Below are 23,009 nucleotides of genomic sequence, written 5' to 3'. Positions count from 1 at the left end.
TCCAAACTCCTCTGCTGGGCTCCTTGCCCCTCATGCTGACATGCTGTGTGGCCTAAAGCCCTGGAGTGGTGTGGCAGGTGCACCCACCCAGTGAAAACAGGGCTTCTTGACTGCTGAAGTGTAGCAGCTCCTGACTGCTTTTGTTCTCAGGGCTTTGTGGTAATTGGGGCCTTTGGCCAATGGGAGCCGCTATTGACTACAGGTAGATTCGGCCTGGGTATAAATGGAGTCCCCTGGGGGAGCCATTTTGGAGCTTGTCCCCTGGAGCAGTCTGCTGCAGTCTAGGACTCTCCCCTTGGGTCAGGATGCTGCCCAAGGAAACTCCTTGAGGGGCCTTGGGTCAGGATGCTGCCCAAGGAAACTCCTTGAGGGGCCTTGGGTCAGGACGCTGCCCTGAGCAGGTCCTCAAGGTTGAGAGTCCTCACTTGTCAGGTGAGTGATAAAGCGTTTTGGGATAAATCGGGTTGATTTTATGATTCAGGAAGGAATCATCTTTGGTGGAAGGCATTGGCACTGGGGGTACACTGGGCAATATTACATGGGCAATCTATTAGCAATATCTTGAAGCTGGTGCAGTTCCTGGAGGGCAGAACTTGAGAACAAACAAAAAATATTAGAGTTCGATGTTTTGGCAGGTGAACAGTGGTGTTTACCACACGGCAGTGTGGAGTTTTGGAGTTAGGGGGACAGAAGTTACCTGTGTCTCTCAATATCCACTGCCAACTGCTGCCAAACAGGGTGTTTTTGAGGTGATTAATGATGCTGAAAAAGATTATAAATCGTACACATTCCCCTTAGAATTCTCCGGTGTGGCCAGTCTGCAAACCAAACAAAAGGCGGCAATTAACAGCCGATTATGGGCGGCTGAATGCCCATCCAGGCCCTTTGTCAGCTGCAGGGCCTGGCTGGGCTGGGCGCGGCCTGCAGGAGCCGCCCGCCAGCTCTGGGACCGGCTCTTTGTGGTGCCTTTGTCAGAAGCGGAGATCGCTTTGCTCCCACGTGGGACGGTGCAGTTTATATTTGCATGTCCTGTCGGGGATATCGGCACTCGCCGACAATTGCTTGCTATGCACTGGCTCAAAAGCTCGCTAAAACCACGCCCGGAGAAGGGGTTAAGATCTCTGGAAACCCCCCCTCCCTCCTGTGGGAGTCGGGCAGTGAGAAACTGCGAGGAAGGAGGAAGCCCTACGTGCAGTGAGATTATTGCCACACATGGCAGATAGAGAAGAAAACACCCAAATCTATTTAATCAGGTAACAGGAGCCACTTTATTGCCGGGGTGGTCCAGGAGTGGGCACACAAGGCATCAAGTGGGTGTTTCATACACCATATTACCCTCAAGCTAATGGCATGGTTGAGCAAATTAATGGCTTGATTAAGAAACATGCCAATGTTTCATGACCAAACTGGGATATAAGGTTGGCACAAGCAGTTTTTATTGTTAATAACCGCTGGGGACATTACGTGAACCCAAAATACAAGCATTTTGTCCTACAGGATTATCAGGTGATGGTGCTCCTATATTTGACAATCACAAGGGCCAGTTCCCCCTGAAAATATATGCATGCCAACCTGTCCTGGTGAAGTTGCCCTCAGTTGGCATTGTGCCTATGACCTTGGTAAAATCTAGGGGGTTTACATGCCTGAGAGACCTTAGATAAAGGTGGAAAAACTCACCGAATCAGTGCCTGATGAATAATCCCTGATTTCTAACTTAATGCCCGAGTTCTGATCTGAGGCCTAGTTCTGTTTTTTTTGTTAGGATCTTGGAGGAACAGATGACTTCGACATCCTGATTGGCAATGGTGATCCATACAGACAATCAAGACTTGGATAACAACGTGGTGGCGAATGAATCTTGTGAAATTGGCAGCATTCAGAATAATGTGATTGAACTTGGTGCTATTGTGTTAATGTCACTTTAGGTCAACAAATGAAGGAAGTGGCAAGGGACTAGAGGCAATTGTTGCCATATTAAGCATTAATTGATTAATTGGATATGTTTGAATCTTCCTGGTTAGAATGGTCAATCAGCTTCCTTCAATTTTGATTGTAATACATTGTATGGTTGGAGGGTTGTTTTTTTTAAGATTTGATTATATAATCATCTAGGGATGACAACCCACAACGAGTATGGAGACTCACCGGGACTGCACTCCCTTTTAACCTTGGAGGCAAGAGGTGACTGCACCACCACTTCAAGGAAACCAGCCGAATCATGACTGTAGTGTCTGTAGACTGTAGATTGTGGGAGGTGCATCCACCCAATGAAAACAGAGCTTCTTGACTGCTGAAGTGTAGCAGCTCCTGACTGCTTTTGTTCTCAGGGCTTTGTGGTAATTGGGGCCTTTGGCCAATGGGAGCCGCTATTGACTACAGGTCAGATTTGGCCTGGGTATAAATGGAGTCCCCTGGGGGAGCCATTTTGGAGCTTGTCCCCTGGAGCAGTCTGCTGCGGGTCGAGGACTCTCCCCTTGGGTCAGGACACTGCCCAAGGAAACTCCTTGAGGGGCCTTGGGTCAGGACGCTGCCCTGAGCAGGTCCTCGAGGTTGAGAGTCCTCACTTGTCAGGTGAGTGATAAAGCATTTTGGGTTGCCATTAAACCCTAGAGAGTGGGGCTTTGTTCTGTGTTTTGGGTTGCTGTTAAACCCTATAGAGTTCTTTGTTCTGCATTTTGGGTTGCCATTAAATCCTAGAAAGCTGTTCTGTTCTCCTCTCACAGACATTTGAACCTGTAATTTATGGAGAGCTAGTTAATTGTGTTAATAATAAATTTTTAATTTTTGGTGGTTTACTTGAGAGCCTCCATAACAAGTGGTGATGCGTGGACTTCAGGTCCTGCCCTCAGACAGAAGCATATCTGCTGCTGCACATTGGAGCACTCAGTTTCCACAAATATGTGTGGTGGCCCACTCTGCCCCTTAGGACTGAATTACACATTTGAGACACACAGAAGGCAGTTTTCTGTCCCAACACCTGTGGATCTCCCAGTGTTGCCCAAGGGTCAAAAGAACACATAGGTAGAAACTGCAAACCACAAAGGTTACCTTAACTAAGGCAAGGTTAAGAGTCTCCTGAATTTAAGTGTATACCTGGTAGTTGCCTTTGTGGTGCTACTAATATTATCTTCTCTTGGACTTCCTTCTTACCCAGGAACCTCAATGTAGTTTATAAGAGGTAGAGAAACCAAGGTCTAGAGAGGGAGAAAGTGACTTACCCAGGAGTGACCCTGTTCAGCAACCTAATGACAGGGCATGGAGTCTAGAAAGTTAAAAGGGAGAATCCCAAAATGTCAGTGCCACATCTCCACATCTGTTTTCATGGTGTGAAGGATTAGAGGAGAAAATGCAAATTCCCTGCCTTCAGTATATAGCAAGGACTAGGCCATTTCCTCCTTTGAGTAAAGTTAACTGAGAAGAAAACATGTCAATGGAGATTAGAATTCATTCAGAAAAAGAAATTATGCCTGGATGGGTTTGGACAGCAAGAAAAGTGTGAGAGAGACTTTTTTAGAGCTTGTCTGTTTCAGCTGGCATGAACTACTCACTAGTGAGCTGTAGGACTGATTTGTGCAGTATTAATGACTGTAGAAACACAACTGCACACAGGATGGGGCTTCATCCCACTTGTGTATAATTGGGATGAATTAACAAAAAGGCTGAAGATTTCAACACAGTGCCCCAAGGCTCCATCTCTATTCCAGAGAGAGAAATTTCATCCCCAGAAGGTGCCAAGAACAAAGCAGCGTCAAGCAGCTGAGCTGGGTGGAAAATGTAACAGGTAGGTGAGGAAAGTGGGTCCCTTGGGCAGAGATGAATTCACATATGATCTCAACCGTACTGCAGCTGGTTGTGCCGTTACCACTTGACTGTGGATTGCTATTGAAAACAAGTCAATGAATTGGGCTCGTAACTTGAAACTGGTTCTTTCTGGGGCTGGGAAGGTGGGAGCATTGCACTTGTTCACATCACCTCTCTGGAAGAAGAAGAAACCTTCCCCTCTTCCCCAAGCAATGCCTGAGAACTTCTCCGTGCCTTTTCCAGCTGACCTCCAGCAGGATGACAGGCCACTGGAGGTCCCGTCAATGCTGATGGCTCAGCCCTCCACTAGCAGAGCTAATGGCCTGGGCCTTGCTGGCAAGAGTGCAGAGCAATAAATGTCCCAGAGATGCTGCCGAGTCGGTCCGTTTCCTGCACGCAAGCTGCACATTGTAAAAACTGAGGCTTGGATTCTTTTTCCTGTTTGCACTGGAGCAGACCGCAGAAATTGCACAATCCTCCAGGCCAGACCCAAGGTGAATCGTGAGATGATAGGTTCCAAGGCAATATTTCACACTTGCTGAAAAATTGATACAGCCCAAGGGAGGGGGCTGTAATTAGGGAGAGCAGTGACAACCCACAGACAAAGTGGTTCCATAAGCACAGGAAGAAATGAAAGCTCATTCCAAAGGCTCTCGCTTGCATGGATTCTCTAGTGTTCAATGAAAGGTGTGATCCCTGAGTAAGAAAGTCTCTCTCCTTTCTCCACTTGCTTATTTTGATGAAATATGATAGTCGCAATATTTTTAGGCATTCTCTCCTGCCTGTCAGGTTACAAAGCTGTTAGCTGGAAGTTGTACGGGCTGACACATAAACAACATGATCACATTAAATTCTGTTTCCTGGGGAAGTCACTCTAGAGTAAAAGTTTTGATTTGGTGGAGACATCTGCAGGGGTGGCGGGGAGGAGAGTAGCAACTTTCAGATAAATAATGGTAGGAGGTTGAAGAGAAAATAAAGTTTCTTTTTCTGTCTTTAAATGTCTTCTGGAGGGACTTTTTCTGAGGACTTTGTAAAAAATGCTTTCTTAATGTTGCACTGGAAAAGAAGAAGGGAAAGCAGATAAAATCAGCAAAATACTCATTGAAATGTTTGGTTATACATTTCTCAGCAGATACAGATAGATAAATAGATAGACAGACAGATAGATAGAGAATCATATCAGAATGGTTTGGGTTGGGAGGGACCTTAAAGATCATCTCATCACAACCCCCCTGCCACGGGCAGGGACACCTTTCACTAGACCAGGTTGCTCAAAGCCCCGTCCAACCTGGCCTTGAACACTGCCAGGGAGGGGGCAGCCACAGCCTCTCTGGGCAACCTGTTCCAGTGTCTCACCACCCTCACAGTAAAGAACTTCTTCCTTATATCTAATCTAAATCTACCCTCTTTCAGTTTAAAACCACTACCCCTCATCCTGTCACTACATGCCCTTGTAAAAAGGCCCTCTCCGGCTTTCTTGTAGGACCCCTTTAGGTACAGGAAGGCTGCTATAAGGTCCCCCTGGAGCCTTCTCTTCTCCAGGCTGAACAACCCCAACTCTCTCAGCCTGTCCTCACAGGGGAGGTGCTCCAGCCCTCTGATCGTCTTTGTGGCCTTCCTCTGGACTTCCTCCAACAGGTCCATGTCCTTCTTATGTTGGGGGCCCCAGAGCTGACACAGTATTGCAGGTGGAGTCTCACAAGAGCAGAGTTGAGGGGCAGAATCACCTCCCTCATGCTGCTTCTTATGCAACCCAGGATATGGTTGGCTTTCTGGACTGCAAGTGCACATTGCCAGTTCTTATTCAGTTTTCCGTCCACTAGTACCCCCAAGTCCTTCTCTGCAGGGCTGCTCTCAATTCACTCTTCACCCAGCCTGTATTTGTGCTTGGGATTGCCCCAATCCATGTGCAGGACCTTACACTTGGCCTTGTTGGACTTCATGAGGTTTGCATGGGGCCACCTCTCAAGCCTGTCAAAGTCCCTCTGGATGGCAGCCCTTCCCTCCAGTGTGTTGAGTGCACCACACAGGTTGGTGTCATTGGCAAACTTGCTGAGAGTGCACTCAGTCCCACTGACCATGTCACTGACAAAGATGTTAAACAGAGCCAGTCCCGATACCAACCCCTGAGGAACACCACATAGAAATACATAAATATTTTTTAAAACTGAAAAGTCATTGTCCTAACATGAAGAGTGGAATTATTCAGAAAGTGTTTGTCTTGTCTTTTGCATAACCTGGAAAAGGCTGTACAAGCCACCCCTCAGAAAAGCAAGCGCCTTCAGTGCCTGACTGCTGACCGTAGAGGGTCGGAGCTCAGAGAAATACAGGAAAATTGTATGAACTGCCCAGCATTAACAAGAATTCATTCAAGAACATAGCTACCTCCATGAAGTAAATCTTCTCCCCTACTCTTACTTTATGTTCAAGAAGACATACACTCCTTAAGCTGGTAACCCTGATCCTATGTGACCAATGCTTCCAGCAAATGGACAACTGTTTTATGGCACCCATGGTTTCATTTAACTAGCATGAAATTCAAGATCTACAAAACTGGCAGTTTATTCCTGGGCATAAGAGAGACAAAGTTTTAACATAGAAAGAGAAAGGATGAAAGTTATGCCAATAACTGGAATCTGGTTGGGACATCAGAAGATTTGTTCCTGTGGAGGTGGAGACAGTAGACAGCTCTTGGTCAGATGGCATTTGTCCATCTAGTTAATGCTGACTCCATGTTCTGGGAAAGGATGACCAATTCTGCTGGTGTTCAGACCTTCTGGGGTAGAGGGGGAACAGACTACTAGTAAAAGGACAAGATTCGTACTCTAGTGGTCTTAGCTAAGGTGCCAGAGCCATCACTGAAGGGCATAGCAAAATGATTGTGGCTATCCTGACCTTGAAATGTCACTCTTTTTTTCCATTCCTCCCACTCTGGAAAGGGCAGACATCCACAAATCTGCTTGGGGATGAACTAGTGGAATGACTAGAAGTCCTGCTTTACTACCATCTCTGGCCCTCTGACTCTGTGGCCTGCAGTGTTGCTAACACTTGTACTCCCTGTGCATCCATACACATGTGCATCCATCCCTCTCTGCAGCTCTAAACTCTACTTGGCAGATGCAGAGAATCAGAAAGAAATCAAGTGCTGTGATGAGGTGAAGAATATGTGTTCCTCCCAGTCTTGGGGGCTTATTCCTGTTGCTTGCCCTGGCGCAGATCTCAGCTGTCCATTCATGCAGGGACTGTGTGTCACTCCATGCACAGGGTACTTCAGAGACTGGTTTCTAAGTCCCAGAAGAGAAGCTGTGTGTCATCCTGGAGCAAGGTTGTTTGCACACCTTCCTTGAAACACAAAGTATTTAGCAATATCAAGCCAGAAATGAACACATAAAGGTAGGAAGAAGACTGATCTAACACCATGCTTGAGATTAGTTTCAAAAGTCTTTTGTACTATGAATGGATGGATGGACATCAGAAAACATAAGTAGTTGTTGAGAATGGTTTGAATGCAATTTGAGTTCTAGGCAAAAGGTTTCCTCTTGTCATCTTTGCATGTGTAGAGAACAATTACTGCCATTTCCTTTTATCCTAAAAAACCTATTTTTGGCAATGAAAAACAAGAAATTACTCCATTTCTCCATTCTCAAAAACCAAGAGCAAACAAAAGCAAAGTCACTGCAAGAAGCTATGATGAAGAGGAATCTCTTCTGCAGCAGATTGCAGGAAGCCTGAGAATAAAATAATTGCCATAGATGTTAACAGGTTAAGCCTTTAAAAAAAAATAAAAAAGGATCATGTATGACCAACATAAGAAACAGTGTTTCTAGTAGACTGAAAACTGGAAAGTTGTTTGACAGGGTCAGTGAAAGCCTTCTCTGGAGAGGCAGATCTAGAAGAGAATGACTGACACTAATACCTTACACAGCCTCTCCTCTTGAAGGGGAGACCTTTTTGATAACTAATTCATCACATATGACAGACACATTCATGTAGTCTCTCTCAAAAAATACATATTTATTTCCATTTCAGTGTCCATAAAGCCCAGATATTTTGCACTGAATATTTGCTTTCAGGGGTGCATTGCTAGAAATAAGTAACAAATTTGTAATAGCCAAGCAAATACCCTGGCTCCGTGTTTCCTTTCCAAGATTCAGTGTGAACATAAACCAGATGTGATTCCAAGAAAGAAGCATCCTCTGATGTACCATATGGGACTCCTGCATCACTTTCCCATTGGCTAAATATAGTTGGGGGGAAACAATAGTACCAACACAGAGCACAGAGGTCACAGAATCACAGGATTGTCTAGGTTGGAAAAGACCTTGAAGATCATCCAGTCCAACCATCAGCCCAACATTAACAGTTCCCAACTACACCATATCCCTCAGCGCTAAGTCAACCCTACTCTTAAACACCTCCAGGGATGGGGACTCCACCACCTCCCTGGGCAGCCCATTCCAACACCTAACTGTAAATAAATGCTTCCTAATATCCAGTCTAAACCTTCCCTGGCACAACTTGAGGCCATTACCTCTTGTCCTATCCCTTGTTACTTCATTAAGAAGACTCATCCCCAGCTCTCTGCAACCTCCTTTCAGACAGCTGTAGAGGGCGATGAGGTCTCCCCTCAGCCTCCTCTTCTCCAGACTAAACAACCCCAGTTCCCTCAGCCGCTCCTCGTACGACATGTGCTCCAGACCCTTCACCAGCTTCGTTGCCCTTCTCTGGACACACTCAAGTAATTCAATGTCCTTTTTGTAGTGAGGGGCCCAAAACTGAACACAGTGATCGAGGTGCGGCCTCACCAGTGCCGAGTACAGGGGTAAGATCACTTCCCTGTCCCTGCTGGCCACGCTATTTCTGATACAAGCCAGGATGCCATTGGCCTTCTTGGCCACCTGGGCACACTGCTGGCTCATGTTCAGCCGGCTGTCAATCACCCCCTCCCAGGTCCCTCTCTGACTGGCAGCTCTCCGGCCACTCCTCCCCAAGCCTGTAGCGCTGCTGGGGGTTGTTGTGGCCAAAGTGCAGCACCCGGCATTTGGCCTTATTGAAACTCATACAGTTGGCCTTAGCCCATCGCTCCAGCCTGTCCAGATCTCTCTGCAGAGCCTCCCTACCCTCGAGCCGATCAACACTCCCACCCAACGTGGTGTCATCTGCAAACTTACTGAGGGTGCACTTGAACCCCTTGTCTAGATCATCAATAAAGATGTTAAACAGGAGTGGCCCCAAAACTGAGCCCTGGGGGACACCACTCGTGACTGGCTGCCAACTGGATTTAACTCCTTTCACCACAACTCTCTGGTCCCGGCCATCCAGCCAGTTTTTTACCCAGCAAAGCGTATGCCCATCCAAGCCTCGAGCAGCCCGTTTTGCCAGGAGAACACTCTGGGAAACAGTGTCAAAGGCCTTACTAAAGTCAAGGGAGCAACATCCACAGCCTTTCCCTCATCCAATAAGCAGGTCGCCCTGTCGTAGAACTAGATCAGGTTTGTCAAGCAGGACCTGCCTTTCATAAACCCATGCTGACTGAGTCTGATCATCTGGTTGTCCCAGTGATGATCAGGTCAAGTGATATGAGGCAGGATTGTTTCCTTCACTCCAGAACCTATTGATGGATCTCTGAATGGGCATTAAGTGGGAAATCAAAGTGTAAATTTCCCCCTTTTTGCCCTGCATAATTCTTCTGTCTGGTTGGGCATTATGGACTGCAAAGTATTTCCTAGCTTTGGTTTTGTTCTTAATTGCAATTTTCACCCACATTTCAACCTTAACTGCTATTGTGGGTCTTTGCTACTGCTGTGTTGTAGACAACAGCAGCAGCAGCAGGAATTTTAAAAATAGAGAAGGAAATTTAACAACTGTAAAAATCTCCTTACCCCAGAGAGCCATTGTTTATACTCCTTCATGTATGCTAGCAATAATTATACTAAAGTCTCGTTAGAAAAAAGGGTCCATTTTACATCAGAGGAGAAAATGTAAATTTTTTTCCTCCTAAACTGAATACAAAGACTGTTTCTTTAAATGTGGCTTTTTGGTAAAAAATGGAACAAAAAGTCTACCCATAAAAATTCCCATTTGAAAAAAGCCTTTTCCGTCCAAAAATTCAAACAACTGAATACAAAGTGTGGATCTCTTCTTTAAGAATGGGAAAAAAATCCAAGCTGACCTTAGTTTTCTCTCTCTTATACAGGGCTGCTGGTTGAGAGACATCCCACAGACACACCACATACTCCAAAGCAGGAGTGCCAGGCTCATCTTTGCTGTATTTCTCTAGTCTACTCTTACTGATGAAATTACAGGTTTATTATGGATATACACCAGCCCTGGTGAGCATGTGCCCAGAAAAAACAGTGAAGTAGTGGGAGGTCTGTGGCTTGAGTGATACAGCTTTCAAATACTGACAGCAGCCTCACAGACCCAAATCGATCATTAACGTACCTTCTCAGCCTAAGGAAGCTTTTCACCGTCAGGTTGGCTGAACATTTCCCAGCACTTCAAACATAACTTCACGGGATGGTTTCTTCTTGTTTCAGAGACAAGTTTCACCCTTTTGCAAGTCACAAGACAAAACTTTTTCATTGCTTGAATCAAGGTGAAGGCTTCACCCAAAGTATCAACCTCTTCTCTAAACCCTAAATGACTGCCACAGCAATGGAGCAATTAGGTTCCACTTCGGGTGGAATGATTCATGCTTCAATAAATTCAATTTCAACAAGACATAATTATGGTGAGTCACATAATCACAGATTAATCACAGCACCTCCCATTTAGCAGTCAAAACAGTGGAGGATTCCAAATGCGATGCATATGATGCTTTTCCTCAGCTTTTGTTTCACTTGATTTATTTTCTGCTTTATAGGTTGATCCTACACAGGCTCTAGGAGAAGGCTTTTGGGGTTGCACACAGATCTGTAAGACAGCATGTTGACTTCTCTTACTGTTTTCCATGTGGTGAATGAACCTAGAAGATAATGAATGTTGCCAATACCAACAATTTCAGCAAGAACCCGAGGACCTCCTATTTGCTGCTGAGCTTCCCTTGACACAGTGCGTTGTTAGTAGGGATTGAAGACACCCGGTGACTTCTGTATCTGAGCACACACAAAAGGGGCCTTGCACAGTGAATACTTCTGTTGAGTTAGTTCTTCAGAGCTGCAGGGGATGGGAGACTTCTTCACGCTAATGTCTGAGCATCCTGTTCCTATCAGACATAATCACGATACTTGAAAACATTTGTTAGGGATTCCCTCCTGCTTAGTGCTGGTCCTAAATGTCTTGTGTCTATGCTGGCTCCTGTCTTGGTTGAGGTATGGTACTGTCTCCTCCTCTCTCCTCACTCCATTTTTACTCTTACTGAATCTGTAGACTGAGAAGGGATCACTCACTTAGCAGAAGCTGTGCTCAGCTTGTCTCATTTGAACATCACTCTTAGCCTCACGTACACTTGCCACAAACCAGTGAGGGGGAAATTCCTTCTTTGTGATCAGACAATTTGTGGCTGCCCTTTACCAGACCTCGGCTAGGAACATATGCAGTGGTTTTTCCAAATATTGTAACCCAACTTATTCTGTGTGACCAGCTTATTTTGAATTGTAGTTGGATCATTTTATGGAATTGTTTTGCTTTCAAAGCTTTCGTTCTTCAAAGTGGTTAGAAAGGGGGTTATTTTATTTTCCTTTTTATTGAATTTATTTTTAAGGTGAGAGTGGTGGTGGGGGAGCAGAACAGGAGGGTGTGGGTTTCTACAAGAAGAGTGAGAGAGAAGATTGTTCTTTGACATTTTGTTTTACACTACCACTGATCAGTATAAAACTTGACAAGCTGCAATTTACTTGTCTGTGCATCTTGTGAGTTTTCCCTAGAATTCAGTTTGGTTTTAAAAGTTGGCTAAAGGATCTGTGGAACGGATGGAGTGTTGATGGAGATGCTAGTAAATTAACATTGTCAGCAAACTACTAAAACCTTTAAAAGAAAAGCCTTCTAGGGCAAAGACAAGGTTTCTTTCATCTTTTCTTTTCTCTCCCTTCCTCCCCCTCCCCCTCCCCCTTTGCACGAATTGATTCTTTATTAATTTCTTTTTCAGAAAAGACTACATTTTTTTTTTTTCTGTGCGCAAAAGGATGACAAACACTAGAGGATACCATTTGTGGAGAATTAGTAATGTTCTGACAAACATCAGGTGAAGGTGAATTGACAGGAGTTATGAGGCTGGGTATGTGCAGAAGAGAAGCAAAGGGAACACCAAGCAATACACATTTGTCTTGGGCACTGCAAAAATTACATGACATGAGTAAGTGTATGCATGAGACAGGGTGGTGAACTAAAGAGAACAACCTTGCAGAGGAGCCAATGTGAATGTGAGATCTGAGAGGGGCATGGGTGGCCCTTCAACCACTCAGCAAGCAGACACCCATCTCTGTTGGCATGAATGATCTGCATCTTTCTTGGGTTTGCCCAGCCCCACAGCCCCGAGGGCCTGGCTTCTGGTGGGGATTCAGGGGTGCCAGCAGTCTGCAGGCTTGTTCGGAGCCATGGCCATGGTGACTTTCAGAAATAGTCTGCGTGGTGGTCACAGGCAGAGGTGCCACTGGGTGCCTCCATACTGGGGATTTCTGAATCAGATGAGAAGAAACCAGAGGAAGTTTCCGATTGACTGTTTATACTCTCCCGCCAGCAAGCGCAGGGTGCGGTTTTGAGTGGAGAATGTTGCTCAGGACGACTGTAAGCCCAAAAAGCCACATTTATTCCATGGCTCAAGCCTGTATCCACAGTCCCAGGAGATTATATTACTCACAGAAAAAACTTATTAAAATTGCCCATGCATCATAAGATATGCCACCCAACAGGAGGTGGTGATTCTGTCTCAGTCTTAGTGGCATCTAAGTTGTAAAGAAGAAGAGAGACATCCAGAAATGACTGTATGCTCCCAGCAGGACCTTCTAATTTCCTAGCATTTACAGGCTAAAACAACAGACCTCCAGGGAGAAGTCTGCTTTAGAGATGCAGTAATTCCATGGACACATACTTCTCTTCAAGTTAAGTCTGAACCAAAATTAACGCTAAGGTGGTTTCCGAGGCACTGTGCAGCTAAGAGGTTTGATGGTCCTTGAAAGACAAGATGCTTATTTTTTCAAAACTATAGTTGCGATGTCATTCCAGCTAAGCTGTGTGAATTCCATTATAAATAATACCATGTGCCCTTTGAGCCCCCTATTATACTCATTTGATGGATTATTCCCCTTCATTTCTTCCCAAATAATTTCCTGGGACTGCTGTACACTACAAACCCATTGCATTCCACCTCCAACACAGCCACCTTCTAGCTGGGATAGAGATAGCGATGCAGAGACCCCTGCTCCTCAGTGTATCTACTCCCACTGATCAATTTGGCTTGATTTTGCTTGAAGGGACTTTCAGCCTGTAAAACATTTTGGGTCTACTTCCAAGTCACAGGTCCATAGGAACGATTACCAATACCCCTGGAAGTGTACGGAGGGTGGTATAGAGTCACAGAGCCAGATCCAAAGCCTAGTATCAAAAACAAGAGCAGACCTGGAAAAATATTACAAAACTCTTCCACTGGCACCAGCAGGTCAGTGTCATTACAGGCAGCGGTGTTGTTCTCAGATACTATTTCATTGGCTTCCTTCTCCTTTTTCCTCTCCCTCTTCTGAAGCACATTTTCTTTCCCTTGTATTGCACAGTAGGGTTGTATCCCTGGAGATTCACAGTGATGAGGAGGAGTAGGCAGAGATCAAAAGCACTTCTAGCTTTGAAAAGATTATTCCTGGCCTCAAACCAAGTACGGCAAGCTCCAATCCATCCATCTTATTCAAATAGTGTTTCAAAACTGGTCACCCAACCCTTTTGGATTCTGCTTTCCTTTCAACTTTATATGGCACACAGAAATCTTTGATTTTACCTTTTAAAGCATGGCACTGAATTCTTTACTAGCACAACCGCCTGCTCTTATTTTTCAAACCTGAGGCTGTAGACTTCTGTGGTGTTTTCAGTCCTGCTCAATGTCTTTCAGGGCCAAAATCTCTCAGCTGCTTCACAAATCAACTACACCAATTTTACCTTGGCTCATTGACCTTTCCAGAGAAATAAAGCAAAAAAAATTCACTGCATTGCTTTGGAAACATGCTCCTCCAGCAATCTAAAGTACCAAAGCAACAACAAAAGAGCCAATGATAATTACAAGAAGTTCACCTAAAAATGGATATGGTCTGTTTAGAAGAATGCCAAGATCTACAACATCTGGCTGAAAGAAAATTTGATTTTAAGAGCTGGGTGGGGATAACAGTGTTAATAGCAGAAGATGCATGAGTTGAGTACATTTTAGTGTGTATAAAATGTACTGTATTTTCAAACAACTTTTACATTGACAGGATGGATATCACATAGGAAGAGATCAGCAGACTTTATCTTGTCCATCTCTGAATCACCAGTTCAGACAGTCATGAAAAGACTCAGATGTATGCTCTCTGGCTGTAAGCTATCAGACTTTTGGAAATCACAATTCATTTTTCTTGTGTATTAGAAGTGTTCTTAGCTCCAAACCTCCTGAAGTAACAGGTGCTTAGTAGTCTACCCATCCATGCATGACTGCTGTGAATAGTTAAAACAAAGCGATTTGGTTGGTTTGTTTTATCTGTGTATCACAGAGCATAAACAAGTGCAAATGGAAGATGTGTCTCTGTGTCACGTCTGCTGGATAAAATAGTAAAACGCATCCTGCAAGTTATTCCAGAGAGACAGGTCACAGTCTGACCATGCACTGGTGTGCTTGGAAAATGAATGATTATCCAACATTGCCTGGTTTTTGGAAAACAACCAGAAAAAACTAAATTGCTCAAGAAAACAACTCCTCTCTCAAATTCAAAATGTTCTGAATGGATTAGGAAGAAACAACATCAGTGAAATCAGTCATTTTATTTTTCCCATATGCCTTGTAAAGTAGTAGGTCATGAATAATGCTTTGAGGATTTTAGGGATGTGATGAGATGTGCACATGTATCTTGGTATTATCATTCAAGAAATTCCAGAGAATGTAAAGAAAGTTTTCAATGGTCAAGATAAGCACATCTAACATGACTTCTCCAAAAATATTAGCATGTTGGGAAACAGGAACGTTATGGAAGGCAACAAAACATGGGCCAAGCTAACGTGATGATTTTACTGCAAGGGTATCAAGAAGACCATTCACTTTCCTACATGAGATAAATACAAGATGTCATATTTCTCCACTGTAGGAGGCCACTGTCAGCATATTCAGACAAAACTATAGCTAAGAAAAGAAGACAGCCAAAAGAATATGGGTTGGATATATGCCATTGAAATTGCTGATTATTTGGTATTGGTTTTCCTCAGCCCAAAAAAAAGGGATGATAAGACAGAACAAAAAAAAAAAATTTCTATGAGAGATTGGCCTTATTAGCAGCAGATAAAAAGATTATTAACTACTATCATTAAAGGTTCAGTTTGTATCAAGTAATAACTGCAGTCCAGTGTGCCAGAGCCCCATGAAGACTGTTACAGTAGAACTTGCTGTCCTTGGGTCATTTCGGACTTTTTTTTCACCTGGAAAGAAGAAAAAAGAGCATATAAATAAGTATTAGTTTTACTACATGACTTTGTAAGGTTTGTCTCAGTGTGTTCAACTACCAGTAAGTCAATGAATATACTAGCAGCCAAACTTTCAGTGAATGCCTTTTAAAGCATTTTCCCAAGAGGATTATCCACGACTAGGATGCAGAGGTCAAATATAATTTGTTCAGAAGGTTACTGTACTACCATGAAATTAAAACATCTCACGTAGCCTTGGTCAGTACTAGGCAGTTCTTAGTTTTAAATTCTCTGAATCTAGGCCAGACCATTAGAGTTATCTGATTTGACCGCCTCTGTAGTTCATGAATACTAGGTGCAGTTTTTCTGCTGGTCACCATCTAATAAAATCCATTAACACTGCTCAGTGATAATGTGTTTTCTAGAGAGATGCTTAGGTCTTATTTGGATAAGACAAGGCATGAGAGAGAGAGTTCGTATTTTCTGCAGGCAGATTACTCCAAATAGCTGATTCTTCTCCCTTCCCCCTCCCAGTCAAATAATATGCCAAGTTTTAATTCAACTCCAAGCTACTGATTCTTGTTCTGCATTTCTCTGCTGAATTAAAGACTTCTTTAGCAACTGCTATTTTTTCCTTGGGAAGGTAATTATAGAGTAATCAAGTCACCTCTTGCCTCCCCAGCTGCATTCATGATTAGTTAAACAGATTGATTTCTTTAACTCTCCCATGGTGAAGGTATTTCTCCAGACCCAGAATAACCACGTGGTTCTGTTCTGCAAAATATTGAGGCTTTGTATCCTTTCTCAGGTGTGCATTCAGAACTGGATGCAACAAGCTGGCATCAGTAAATGTCATCTGCAGAGGTAATGATGTCATCTGTTAGGTTATTCTCTTTCAACACACCCTACAACCTCAGCAGCCCTGTTTAGCTTGTCTTCATAACCAGAACAAAAAACATTTTGCTAAATTCTATCTTAAGAAAGACATTTGTGGTGAGCACCAGTCTTCCTGTAGGTATGATATACTGCTTTTCTTTTAGGCAGAAACTTTTATTGAAATGTTTCATTTGAATTTATCAATTGATTGCTTTGATTGTAAGTCATTGCTCCAGCAATGCTTGTGCCACCCAGTAGCCTTTATCTGCAGGGATTTTATACCCATTACTAAATCAGTGATGAAAGTGCAGATCCAAAATGTGCCTCATCCTAGAAGAGCACCACTAAAAACACAGTCATTCAGGCTTTTCGCCTGGATTAAAATTATGAGATCTGTCAGTCAGTTTTTAATTAATTCCTGCTCTCTATATTGTTCAGTGCTCATTTGTTTTAAATCAAAATATGGAGTCCTAAAATTCAGTAAAACTAATGACAGTAATCCAAACATACAACGTTTCTAAGGAGCTCTCTAATGAGCTCTCTATTGAGCTCTGTTTAATTAATGCTGCTAAGCAATAACTGGATAGTAATTGCTGTTTTCAGAAGCCTTACTTACTTAAAAGTTTTGTTAAGTTTTTTAAGGATTTCTGTGTCCTCAGTGGGGACATGAGTCCTTTCTCAGGATGGCAAAGTTTATTGCATCCATACATATATTTTTGGAGGGTCCCACACCCTAGCCTCCATGCCTGGCTCCTAGTTATGTCAAATACCAAATCACAAATCTTCACCACCATGTTCTAACAGAGGATTTGGAGTGGCAGTGAAAGGTTAAGTACTTAAGGTGGGAACAGCAATAGTTTTTCTGCTGACTTGACTTACCTTATGCCTTAGAGTCAGACATAAACAGTAGGTTACCCTACAGAATGGCATCAAGTTTGTTTGACAAGATCTATTGTCCAAAGTGGTTTGATTTTATATTTCTTTCACATTTCTTTAATCAGGCTACTTTCTATAACTTTTTTTTTTTTTTTTAAATCAATATCAATTTAGTGAGTTAATAGCTTTCTGAGGGCAAACAGGAAGGTTGAAACAGGTTCATGTGGCTCATCAATAATAGGATCCAAGGAAGAGACTTATCAGGACAGTGCCTGTACCTGAAAAGATGCTACAGTATTCAAGTTACTTTATGAAAGGCTACCACGTCCCATCGGGGATGAAGGGTTTACCTTAAAAAAGGAATAGTAAAACAAATGATAGTAATGTATTAGCACTAGGAAGTTCTCAAACAAATGCTATTCAAGATTAAAAAATCGTTATATTTAAAGACCTTACAGTAGTAGAATGAGAAAATTACAAAGACGTGAATAAATTGAGCAAACTGACTTCTGGATGCATGAGTTAATAAAATGATTGTAAAGCTTAAGGAATAAGGATAGTTCAGTTTACACAGTAAAAAAGCAGAAGAGGGAAAAGGGATGTTTCAGATTTCTCACAGTAGTTTATTTCCTTCCGGTTTCTAGCAGACCCTTCCAGCTTTTAGCCCTGGATATAATGCAAGCTGCACAAGGAAATCCATGCCATAGGAAGTCAAGGAGAACAACAGGAAAACAAGTACTGAAACTCCCTCAGGTAGCAGAAGGGAAGACAAAGTCCCCTGCAGATTTGTCTTCATGGTAAGAGGTCTCTGCAGAAATAATTAATTCATGTTGTGGGAGTGAAGTTGATGTTGATCAACAGTCATTACTCAAGCTGTTGAAAGACCCAAAAGTGAAACAAGACACTGGGGATGGTGAAACTGGTAATGATCTCTAGGAAATGATGAGAAAGAGTATTTGATTGCCAAGACAGAAAGCCCCAAGGATACTGGCAGGTGAGCATTTAAGGCTTACTGTGTAGACAAGAGGGAGATGCAAGTCGAGCATGTTTCCCAGCAAAGAAGGATGGAGAAGGCAGCTGTACATGATCCAAGAGCAAATGCTGACACTGTGGCAAGCGTCCCTCCTACACGTACTGGAGCTCTATTCCCTGCCTGTTGCTGTCCCACACCAGATACCCATTCTCTATTCATTGTGCCATTCTCTACTGATAAACCATCAGCTTCAAAGAAGAGGCTGGCTTACAATTAGAGACCATCATGGGAATGCAGAATTACTGTTGCATGAAAAATGCAAAGAGTGACTGTGTTTCACTCCATCTCACTCTGGAAATGAAGGACAGCCTTCTTTCAATTACTACCCATGGTGGATTAAGTACTTGCTGAAGGCCAGTGGCTTTAAATGTAGCAGACTTTCCTAAGTGCCTTACCATCTGTTCAGTGCTTTTGACAATGTGTTTATGTTGTCAGTCACATAGGGGAAAAAAAAAATCAAAGCGCTTCATATTTTTTGTTAATGGAATATGTTGAGATGACATTAATCATATAGACAGGGAATCCTCTACTCATAAGTGAATGCATGCATCAAATACTAGGGCTGTTAATGGACCCTGTTTCTGATCACTGCTGTCATAAGTGATAACAGGCCTGAGGCCAATTAAACCACTTTTCACATTTTTCTCAAAGCGAGGGAGCTCTGGAAGGGGATCCTGGCACCAGCAAGAGTGCTGAGGTGAGGGGCTTAGCACTGGGGTAACGTGATCTCTCTCTGCTCAGACACTCCTGCACTCCCCTCCACCGCACATTACCCAAGCTCCTGCCTAGAGCTCGGACATGGAGCTTGGTTTCTCCATAGCAAGGTGAGGACAGAGCAGGCAGGGATTACCAGTTATCAATAACCTCAGTTACTGATGATGACATAAAGGAATTTTTCAGTTTTAATATCCCACCTCAACTTTTCCATTTGCAGTAGGAAACATGATGCAGAAGCAGAGGTCCGTCTGCTTTGGGGTATACTTGCAGTTGATCGAGTTATCGGGGGAAGCATTGCCTTGTGAGACTCCTGCCATGTTGTGAGTCTCTGACTCGAAGTATCCCAGCGCATGTGCAACAAATCCAGACTTGCTACTCTTTTGCACAAGAAGTTCTACCTGGCTGGCTAAAATTTGTCTTTTTTCCTCATGAACAATATCACCAGTGAGGAACAAAAGAAGATGCATCCAAAGAAGCTTAAAACCATAATCAACCTGAATTTGTAAGATCCTTGCACGTAGCTGGCAGCAGCACAAGGCAGGCTATTTTTGAATCAGCAGGAATTTGGTATTGGCATATTTATATGCTAGTGTGGACTATGTTTGGACTTTAAAAGCATAAGGCCTTAGTCACGTAACACACAACGCCGCTCTTCAATATCTCTGCATATCCTCACTCAGTCCTGTACAAGGTCCCATTTTACAGATCTCAAAATAAAAGTGACTTGAGATGATCTGTCTAATAGGCAGCTCTATGGATCCAAGCACTTCTTTACCATCTCCTCTCTTGCCCTTTTCCTGAGTTAAAGATTGTATCTGCCAGGCGAATGCTGAGTTGGGATGGTAGCATTTCACTGGTATGAGGAATGCTGAATTTTTCAGCAAGTTGTGAAAGCCAAAGTCCTCGCCAACTTTCCTTTAAGCTTTTTAGACCCAGTGTTTGTGTTTGCTTTCTGTTTCAAGTGAGGAGAGATGTGGCAGGCTAGCTAGGGTCTCGGTCCCTTTGAAAGTCCTGCGACAAAGCAGGATACCAGGCAAACACAGGAAAATGGTAGGAATTGCTTTCTGATGTCCAGCTCCTTGATCTGCGTGTGTATTTCCAAGCTGTAATATATAACTGCAATATAAATGAAATTTTAAAAAATCAAGACAGTTAGAGAGATTCAAACTCTCTTATTCATTATATTAGGAGATTAGGTAAAAAAAAATGCTGTGATTTTTACATGAGATATGTTTTTCTTGCCTTCCAGGTTCTGAACCCGAGTTTGTTGTTTGAACTAGTATAAACTGTTTCTTTTGTGAAGGTTTTACCCCCAGAGATCTTCAAAATCTATTGCAGATTTGAAGAGCCTATTTAACCTTTTCTGACATTTAAAAGAAAACAGAAAGCAAGTCCTGCCAGCTGAAAAGTGAGTTAAAGGAACCAGTCCAGTTTGTGTCCAACTGGATGAAGAAAGGATAGTCAAATTCCTTCCATTTTACACATAGTTAGTCATGAAATTGTACAAGAGAAATAAAAAAAAGACAATAAAATAGCTGTATTGTAACAGCTGAAGCAAACCTTGGGTAACTGTCAGCAGTGAAATGTCCAGAGAGCATTTGTACCATTCCATTTCATTAAGCTGAAGGGTGGGATTGCAGACTGTAAAAGATTATAGCAGAGCTCTTCAGAAATTTACAGCTCACAGCACAGTGAAGCACAAGGGAAGTCTCCCTTTCTTGTGTACGCAACAGGGAGCCTGGGTTTTGTCTCTCTGATGATGATGTGTAGGAGAAGAAGGTTGCCAGAAGCCCCAATGAAAACTGAAGTGTGCTCCATGAACCCTTTTTTTCTTCCCTGTGGCCTACAAAATGCATTTGCACAGTCGATTTTATTCACTTCCCTAACTCTTGACTTTGTGGGGTGGATTATGACAGGAAGCCTTATGGGTGGAGTTTAGGGCAATATCTGATGCTTTGGGGGCATAATGCATAACAGGAACAAGTGCAATGAATGCCACAGGAGAGGGGACACTTCTCTCATTTCAAACAGTGTAACCAGCAGGAGCTGGTCTATTTTGTACTGGCTGAGGGTCTGGCCCCAAGACCATCACTGAGCTGCAACAGGAAGATTAAATTCTGGATAAAATAGGAATATGTGTCTACTGCATCTGCAGCCTGTTGCTCTGTAAAAGAGTAAGCACGTGTGGAAGCGAAGTTCTTCTTTCTCAGAAATCTCTTTGGTTTCAGACTCATCTCTCTTTATGTGAGAGCGTCCTTCCCTTACGTCAGTGGAACTCCTGCTAATGTGCTGGTGGAGTAAGAGAACATTTAGGATAGCAGTTATCTGTCAGCAGAAAAGGCATAGGGCTGGTGGGGAGAGTGTGAGAAAGAAAAGTCATTCTAGATAACTAACAGCCCTACATACTTTCCCTGGTGACTTTTGGCAATAGCAGCTAACTTCCTCTGGCTCCTCTTTTCCTGCTTATGTTGATTCACCAAGAACGCTGGATTGTGCTTGTCCTTGCCAGAGTGGAGGAGGTATCTACCAACAGCAGAGATGGTCAAGAGATGTACACTGGTGCAAGTTTCCAATAGGAATGGCAATTTCCACCAAACTGGTTTTTCAAAGTGAAGAATTTTCAAAATCACAATGGGAATTATGCAAAATGAAGTGTTGCAATCCAAATGAAATGCAACCCAAGTTCAGAAAAGCTTGGTTTTCCTTTTTATTGATACCAAATAATTAATTTTTGCCTTGATTAACCATGGCATTCAGCTTAATTTTCTTATTTGAGCGTTACCTTGAGGGGGTTTTAATTGACAACTCTGTTCTCTACTATGGGCCCATAGTCCTTTGGAGGACTGCAGCTCCCAAGAAATAACATGTACTTGGCTTGGCCTGAATTATGTGCTGTGTTGGATACTCATGTGACTCTAGTGTATGAGAAATGTAATTTGGAGAGAAAAGTTTAGCCCATAGGGAAATCTGAGGGTTTTGGTCTTTTAACTACAAAGCCAAAATAGAGACCCTCACAAGATGTGAAGTTCAGTATTAACAGAATTTCAGGCAAATTGAGCATGTGAGTCAAATCCAGCAAACAAACGGAAATATTTCAATATAGGTAATTCTCCATTCTCATTTCTATTCAAGAACAATGTAAGTATTGGCAATTCTTAACAGAAAGTATAAGAAATTTCAGTTTTTGTGCAAATTTATTATGTTGGAAGGACTTGCTTCAGCTTAGAATAATAAGTTTTGACACGCTGGAAGTTCCCAAAGAGCATGAATTCCAACTTTCTCACTGCTGCAAGTCCATGTTCATTAATTTTCATGGTTTTTTATGTGCAGGCTCTCCTTTGTGGGTTATAAAGGCTTGAGCAGTAAAGCCAAAACCTTTACTGAGGATTTGTATATGGGTAATTGAAGGATTTAATTCTTAAAAGTGGAATTGTGCTCAGTTTGAATTTATAACCAAAAAATTTTTGATATAAATTGCATAGGTCAAAGGAAGTGTTCTTTATTGTGCTGAAGTGATCCCACAAAAAGCAATGTAAATGGATGAAAGAACCACCAAAGTCTGTAACTGGACTCCTCTACAACTTTTTTTTTTTAGTTTTATCCTGCAAGTGATTAGTGACACAGGCTTCTCGTGCAAAATTGTCAGTTCAGACTGTTTTCATGACTAGATTTTGAATATGTAAAGAAAAACATTTTGTGTGTGCAGTGTTGTGGGACTTTTGCTCTCTTTTGCAGGCATGTTTTTTTTTTTTTTTCCCTCAACAGGTCTGTTTCCATATTGTGGAAGTTACCCCTTTGATCACCAAAATACTCCAGAGAGTTCAAACAACCTCAAGGACTGATTTCCATTCTGTTTAATATGAGTCTGAAGTCCCCAGACTAAACTGTTCCACCTTCAGATTTGTTTTTATGTGAAATAATCTTGATTTCAGATCAGTCCTCTGAAGATCTTCAGAGATACAGCAATGGACACAAATTCAGTAACTGTGTATGATTTACCCTTGGGTACTTCCTTTTCTGCAAGGGAAGTTAAAAGACTTTTAAAGCTGTAAGAGCTGATCTGCCTCCAAACTCCAATCAACAATTTAAATCATGCCAACAGAATTAAATGATTGTGAAATTAGTAAGATAA

The sequence above is a fragment of the Strix aluco genome, chromosome 6 (genome assembly GCF_031877795.1).
Source record: "Strix aluco isolate bStrAlu1 chromosome 6, bStrAlu1.hap1, whole genome shotgun sequence".
NCBI lineage: Eukaryota > Metazoa > Chordata > Aves > Strigiformes > Strigidae > Strix > Strix aluco.
Note: the sequence above shows the minus strand (reverse complement) of the source record.